This window comes from Acyrthosiphon pisum, chromosome A3 (assembly GCF_005508785.2).
Source record: "Acyrthosiphon pisum isolate AL4f chromosome A3, pea_aphid_22Mar2018_4r6ur, whole genome shotgun sequence".
NCBI lineage: Eukaryota > Metazoa > Arthropoda > Insecta > Hemiptera > Aphididae > Acyrthosiphon > Acyrthosiphon pisum.
In genome coordinates, this window is record NC_042496.1 from 10,600,973 (window position 1) to 10,609,946 (window position 8,974).

An 8,974-nucleotide genomic window follows, 5' to 3' on the forward strand; every position below is an offset into this window, starting at 1 on the left:
CAAACCGTCTCCGCTCAGAATCGGTTTTTTTATACAATGATATTATATCATTGAATTCAAATTTGAGACAACCATTATACAATGACCCACTTGTAATATACTATACTGCAGAACGACATCCACTTACCTGCTTTTTTATATTGTTATTATTTATTTTATCATGTAAGTTGAATTACTATTATAATATTATAATTTTTTATTCGTTTCTATGGTGATAAACAAAGCGTTTGAAATTAAAATCCCATTTTTAGCGGTTTTTCGTAATTTTTCGGTGGCATTAAATAACTATTGAGAAATTTGAAAAATGACCTCTTTAAAGTACCACCTTGATCCAATTTTCTAAAAGATAAGGTACTATATGTTGAAATCGAAGTACTCTTTCTGGTAGAAATTTTGTATACAGGATATAAAAAAAAATAAAAAAAAAAAAAAATTATAATAAACACCATTGTAAAACCTGCATTAGCTTCCTCGCTCTGAGTCGCTCCGCTCAGAATCTAAAACGTTCTGTCCGTCTAATACTTTTGAAATCAAATTTATATCGTTGTAAAATATTTTTAATATAGAATTATATTTCACTGAATTATTTAACTATATTATTGTCATAGAACACTTTCATCTTGGCTAATTTATAATACCAGCTGTGTCTTATTGTCTCTAACCAAATTAACAGAGAAAATATCGATTCCTCAATCCGGTGAACATACCTAATATGGAATACATTTAACTACAACAATCAATAAATATATAGATATAAATATTCTAATGTAATTCCATTATTTTCCTTTGTCCTGTAAGTTTAAACGTAATTTGTGTAAATACTCGTATCCCAGACAATATTAAACCTCCACTGCTGTATGCATTAATTTATGACAACAGATAATTTCTAACTTAATTAAAAAACATTTATATTTTATTATAGATCTAATAGAGTTTATTCAACAAAAGTTAATTGAACTAACTTCCAAAACATTATTTTTACACTTTCAAGACGTTATAATTGATTTTTAAAATGTCTTAAATATGTTACTGTGAATAAATTAAAAGTATTTTAGTTGAATCATAATGTTAGGTTTTTGGTTTTAAAATATTTAAGTATACAAAACTCATCATTATCTGATACTAATATCTAGGTACCTATAATGTTCTTAATTTAAATTATTATAATACTAAGTACAATTGACCTTTGATAGGTAACTCAAATCTTAATACTTAACTCAAAATGCTGAACAGCTTAAAATAAAATACCATTCAAACTGTTATAATTTATAAAATTCACCTACATGTTTCGTTTTTTAAAAATTAATTATTATTCAATTTGTTTTATTCAGCTTAAAGTTATCAAACTACTGTTCTAATATTTGAAAGGTTTCTGAAGAAAATTGATACTTATTAAAATGTGAGTCATCGCATATCCTGGTACCATAAATCAAAATCTAATTCTATTTTTTTATAACCGAGTTATCAACATTTTAACAATAATTTTTAAAATTTATAACTTATCATTTTTTTTGAGAACTTAAATTTTAAATGTAAGTGTCAGGACGACATGATTTTTCAAATTAGTGGGTGCCAGGTATCGACGCTGCTATAGCAGACTCGTTTAAAATTGTATTTTCAGGATAAACTGACAGGTTACAAATTCTAAAATAAATAGTGGTCATAAATCAGATACAAACATTTGAAATTGGTCCACAAGCAACATTTTGATTTAAAGTTTCCACTTTGCCAGGGCGACTTCCATGCTATTATACCTGTTTAAGATATACTATTAAAATTTATAAATTAGACTTAGGTATAACTTATATTATAATATTATTATTAGGTATATAATCATATTTAAAGAAATAATATTTATTTTTTTTATATAATCTTTTTGTACTCTCCTTATTGCTCCTTTATACATAATAAAACGCGTACCTACCTACTATTTAAATAATGTAATAATATTTATAAATATATTTTGTCCAGACTACTAAATTCTCGGAAGTCACAGCCTTTTTCTCTTAAAATAAATAAACATGAACTTAACGACGGACCAATATTTGTCAAATCTCTTTGGCGTTTCTCTACCTACGTCACTATCATGTAATATTCGTTGAACTTCTATCTCCCAACCGTCATGACCTTATAATATAAATATATAATACATTAATTTATAATATTATACTATATCTTATAAGAAACTTGATTAAAATAGCTGAATTGTATCGACTGTTGAACCTATATACAACATGCATACACACATACTTATAAATAATTAAATATAATTTGTAAGTTTCATACATTATGAATTATGGTTTATGACTACCTAGGTAATAAATGGTGTACACCTACATTTTAATTATTTTAAAGTAATTATTAATGTATAGTATAAAATAATTAATTCAAGCATAGGTAAGTGAGTGTTTCCAAAACATATAGATCCGGGAAAAAGTTTTGTCGGTAATTATTGGTAACATAGTAGAAATAAACTATACGATGTTATAAATATAAATGGTTTTGTATTGAACAAATAGGTAGGATAAATGATAATGCTTAATTATTAAAATTTCAATTGAGTAGGTATGGGCAATTTTTCCGTATATATATTCAAATACTACACTGTGGACTTATATACAGGTTGTACACTGATTCATTTTTGAAATTGTTCCATTATTGTTTGTGCTATTAAATTGTTTACTTTATACTTTTACTTATAAGTTGTATACAAGTGTCATTAGCTATTTGGATACGACGCGCACGACTCTATATACAGTATAATATATTATATAGGTACCCAAAACTAATATACCCGCCGCAGTGGATATGAATGGAATCATAATTTTAATAAAAATAATTTTCACCTATTAAATTTAAAAACACTATAAACACAAATATTAGCTGAACGTTTCAAATGTTCTTGATTTGTTTTTATGCTTAGTCGTTTCTTAAAATTATAATAATTTAGAATATATTCGGGTGTAGTGGTAAGAAAAAAAGAGTACATTCAAATAAAACCAAACAAATTTTAGACAGTTAATATATTGTTAAGTATAAACATAAGATTAGGTTTTTGATTAAACATGTTTGTAATATTGAATAATATTATAATAATTTCCTGGAAAATATTTATTATAACAGGGGAAAAATTATTGTAATAATACAGAAGTTTTTTTATAGGAATAAAATACTTTTAAAAAGTATTCGAAATAGGTGTCCAGGTCAGTATCTTGGTCGGCAAAGAGAATATAATCGGTTATAAACTAACTATGTATACTATTTGTCAGAAACTCGCGAAGATTTCAAAAAACACTAAACATTAAGTACGCCCGCCCACTCACCCGTTCCTTTCAAAACTTAAGCAATTATAGCTTTTATTACTTTGTATTAAATATTTAAATGTTAAACCCATGTATACTATGTATTATTAGTATGATGCACGTTGTAAATATTAGAAATTATAATAAGTATTAGAGTTTTACTCATAAGTCGTACGACATTTTTTACTAGCTGTGGCAAATTCTTTACTTATTGTTTTGGCATTGCTTCCACCCGGCTCCACATCGTTTATTTTACTAAAGATATAATGTACATCTCATTGATTTCTCTCGGGGTTGGCCTCACTGTAATACAAGAAAACCTTTTCTGAGTGAGCCACTCTACAAAATGCTTTACTATTAATATTTACTAGCTGTGCTACCACGTAGTTAAGATACCTACTGTATTCCAATAGTGTACAAGCAATAATGTAATTTATTACTGTATGGAAATAGTATCCACATTCAGATCATTAGACACTTAAGTGTCTTATGTGATATTTACCTTATATGTATATATACAATTATAAAATATTTCCATCATATAATGAAAATGACCAACTATTATAATAATACCTAGGTATGTGATTCGAGATTATAATCAAAATAAATAAATAAGTACAGTAAAATTATTAGGTATAATCCTTATATAAATTATATTTAGTTATTATTATACAATTTAAATTTAAAAAAAAATGTGGCATGTTGTATAAATATAATATATTATAGATATATTTCATATTTTTACAACTTTACTATATCATAATATTTTATGTATTTCCAAATAAAAAATATAAATATTGAAATATTAAAGAAACAATATAAGAACTGATTTATGTAATACAATAATAATTGTTTGATTTGTGGTGGGTATATTATATAATATTAATTATTATGATATTGTTCTATTATAGTATTGACTATTACGGTTATTTAATATAGATTCGTCTAAGTATTATAATAATTAAATTAAATAATTAATTAAGTGTTGCACGATAACAGGTAGTAATTTCATGTGCTTCAAACTAAGTTAGTAAGTTATAAAACTATGAATTTTTTCAACGATACACGTTGTGTTAGACCGATAAAAATGAATAGAAAATATCGTTATATACAACGGATGGATCGAATGGAAATAAAATATATCTAACAACTCGGTTCAGGGTCAGTTACCTGGTTATTTGTATACGGTTAAAATGATGCACGACGATGTACCACCGCAACTATGTAATTAACGCTAACTGTAGTACCTAACTATATAAGTGTGAAACAGACGAGGGAGGAACGTGAGTTACCGTACTGGAATAATGATTTACACAATATTCCGCAGCAAATGTTCACGTTGATTGACATGACATTTTGAAACATATCACGTCATGACCCGTGCACTCAAGGAAGCCCACTATTATATAACTTGGTGGTTAAATTGATTTTCAGACGTTTCGTATTTTTTGCATAAGTTATCTTAAAATACACAAAATATAATAATAATAATATATTGAATTATAGCTACTACTCAGTATGCTTGTCATTATTGTACGTTGGATAACTACACGATATATTATTATAATCACTTCTACGAATATTTCGGTACACACAAGCTTTTTTTATAAATTATCATAATATATAAGCAATTATTATACAAACATGATAATAAATTATATTTTGAACGCCATGTATTCAAATGAGCATGTCCTGGACATCATGATGGTTATTTCATCAAGTATTATTATTATTAAAATTGTTGTAGGTACGTTGTGTTATTCGATTTATACATACGCAATTAACTTGCAGCGGGGTTATAAAAATAAAATCATAAATATTTTTTTCCCTATATATTTTCATTTTTCTCTCGCCGTGAGTGTGAATTATATCATTGCGGTGGAATGAATTGTGTGAAAATGTACAGAAAATCCCAGATGACTGTCTATATCCAGTAACTATTGGAATGACTTGAATATTTACGACGAGACATCTGTAAAATACTCCGAATTCTTACTGATGAGCCACGTGCAGCGTTGGCCTCCTGCAAACGTTTATGTCTGTTTGTTTATCGTAGTTAGTGGAGAACATTTGAACAAATCGCTAAACAATGGATAAATAACATTTTTGGCGGTAAATTAAATTATTTTAGAAATAGTTACAAAACAATCATGATATAATATAGTACCTACACAACATTTATAAAAATAAGCCACTTAAATATGTTTACAAAATTAAAATAAGGTATAATGAGTAAAATGTTTTAGGAACATATTTATTGTTTTTGTAAAATATTTATACTACCACTATAGGTTATAGGCTTATAGCCTATACTCTATAGCAGAGATGGGCTCGAGGGATTTTTGCTTTCTATGTTCTCTGGCCCGCTAGATTTTTGCACATTCGAAATTGGCCGTCTAGTAGCATCGAGTTGCCCATCCCCGCTCTATAGGTTTGACATAGTAACTCGATTATAAGGAATTAAAAAAAATCGTGTTTGAAATATAAAATATTTTATTTTACAATAAACGCAAGGTATTATCAAATAAAAAATAAAAATGTGATGTATTAATCATTAATATATTTAAATTTCAAATTATTTTTTATGTTTTAATTTTCGTCTCATTCTTCTTTTAATTGAATTCACAACAAACTATAAACGTTCCAATTTCAAGGGTAGGTGCTGCAGTCTGCATCCCATGGTAGGTAGTTAAGTAATGACGAACAGCTTTGATCTTTAAAATACTATTATAGACCTTTATTGTTTCTCAATAACTAAATTAATTATATAATCTATTGTTGTCAAAAAATAAAATAAATTTGGTTAGTAATATTATGTAATATTATATTAATTATAATACCTATATTAAAATAGGTATATATAATTCATCAATTCCACATCGAACGTTCAGATTTCCATTTAAACGTATACATATCATGTAATAAGCAATACAAATTGTTAAGGGAAGTCCGATAATTATTAAAGTTAAAATACAACTTGACAAGGATCTTTATGTGACGTATATAATGACGATAGTTCTGGGTATTTTATATATATATTTATTTTTTTTTTTTGAAAAAAAGGATACACAACATCAAATTTTAAATTTATTTTATTGATACAGTGTCTTGTTAAATAAAGTCGTGTACCTATAGACTATAATTTTATAGGTGAATTGGAATTTGGAAGTTCATTTCGAACTTTACCTTTTATATAGGTAATAGGTACTTGCCATAGAATATGACATTTTGTAACTTATTAAATCACTTTATCATTGTGTACCTATCCACCTAACCGTTACTTATAGTCTGAGATCTCTATATATTAATTAAAGCATTTTTATACTCTTATAAGTTATAGATCTGCTAGTATTGCCTTTATTAACTATAATTTTATACAATTACTACATTTAGATTATTATAAAATATCAAGTTATGCTAATGCATAGTGTTGCGATACCACACATTTTATATGACGTATATAGTGTTGGGAACTCATCATAGTTCACTTACTCAAACACTATATTATAGTATAAGCAATAAAAATTGTTTATTTAAAAAAAAAATCAAAATGGTATATTTGGCCCAAAAGTTAGAATACTTACATTTAAGCATATAGGGCATGGCTGACATTTAATTCAATGATGTTGAAGCAATAATATGGATGCCTATAATATAATAATACCCCTAATTATATTATATTATTTAATATTTACAATAAAAAATAGTATTAGCAATTTCCCTTTCTTAAAAAAATTATATAACATAATTTATTTTTAATTTAAACAGACGGCTCAAAACACATTATCGCCTACATAATTTTTTTTTTCTAAGTAAATCCTTCTAAAGATCACCGTCTTCATAATTAGTTTAATTTTCAAATTATTTAATTAACTTTAAATTTGTACAATACCAAATATATTGATACGATATTATAAATGTCGTTAAATTATATTGTATAGCCTTATATAAATTATAATACATGCTATACCTAGGTGGTACGAGCTAAAATTTGTTTTTGCTTGTACCTAACAGTTTACTTAGTTATATTTTAGTTAAAATAAAACCCGATACGATGGTAAAATATTTAAATGTTACGTATATTTATACAATTAATTTAATGCATTGTATTTTATAGCTCTTATAATTTATGATTATTTAAATTTTCTAACTATTATACTTATAGCTGATCATGTAGTACCAACATTACGGTGCTTGTAGCCTGTAGGGTCAGATAAATGTGGACAATGTGGTAAATTCAGAATTTAGAACACAGAACTAACTGATATGGCCGCATCATGTAGTGGTTGTGTATATACCTACCTATCAACATTCAACTGTCCTCAACCACTCACGACGTCACCCCCATATAACTTAATGTAGGTATACTGTACCAGTTGACAGTTTGTCTGCTACAGTTGATAAGCATAATAAAACGGAACTGAGCTGGGTTCAGCCTAGTTACGGTCACGTCCGCCATCGTGTGTTGGGCACATAACGCAATTCACACACGCCACAGTGCAGGGTTATCCTGCTTGGTCATCAACCAACTATATATCTTTTCCTTTGTTGTACAAATTACCAAAAGCTAATGTCTAATAACTATACAAAGAAATTTCCTAAACGAGCGCAATATTTTACGACGATGCAGAAACCAATAAAAACTGCACAGCCCTACCCGAATAATAAGTATTTAGCTTTATATACTTAATAAACCTTAATATATAGATTAGGTAGGCATATAAAATAATTAAGTAATATACACGCTATAGTATCATAATAATATGATATAAGCCATACGTTTGTTGCATTAGCACAATATCCCCGTAGACGAATGTATTGTTTATATGCATTTCTTCATAATTCTCAATGATTAACAGCTTGTGATAAATGCTATAATTAATAGTGTGAGTGATATGGGATGGTGTCAGCTTCAAAATTTCAAAACATTTTATATTTTATCAATATTAATAATTTTGGATTCTGAGCGGAACGATAAAGCATATTTATTTTACAATGATATGTTTTTTTTTTTTTTTTGTATACACGTTAAGTATTCAATATAACGTTTCCATTTTAAACTTTAGTAACTTTTATTTTCAAAAACATCAGAAAAAAAACAAAAAAAAAAATAAATGAAAAACGGAAACTTTTACGAAAAATTAGTTTTAAACAAAATCTTTTTAGTGGATTTTTGGTGTGGCTAAAAAATAAAAAATAACCATAGATACCTACATGAATTAATATTATATTATTATAAGTTGTTATTAAATTATTTATAAGTCAATACTATGTACAATGGAACCACTATAATACTGAAATAGGTACAAGGTATAAATAGTTTAAAATAATTATAAATTTATAAATATTTTTAAAATCTCATTGTGCGAGGAAAATAATAATAAATGGATAGAGCAAAGGTTGAAGTCTTTAAGTTTAATATTTTTCTAATGACAACATAACAACATATTTTTTTTTTGTATAAAATATAATATATAGTTTTAGACATTTGTCATAATTAAAACTCCTAATTTCTATAAAGTTATTTATTTTATAAGTATTTTTTGTTTGTGACTGAGCCACTGAGGCACTTTTTAATTAGGAAAATGCTTTGATTTTAAAATACAGATTTTTTTTTTCTATTAGGAAAACGAACCTAGTTAATACTTTGGGGAAAAATCGATCTTCATATA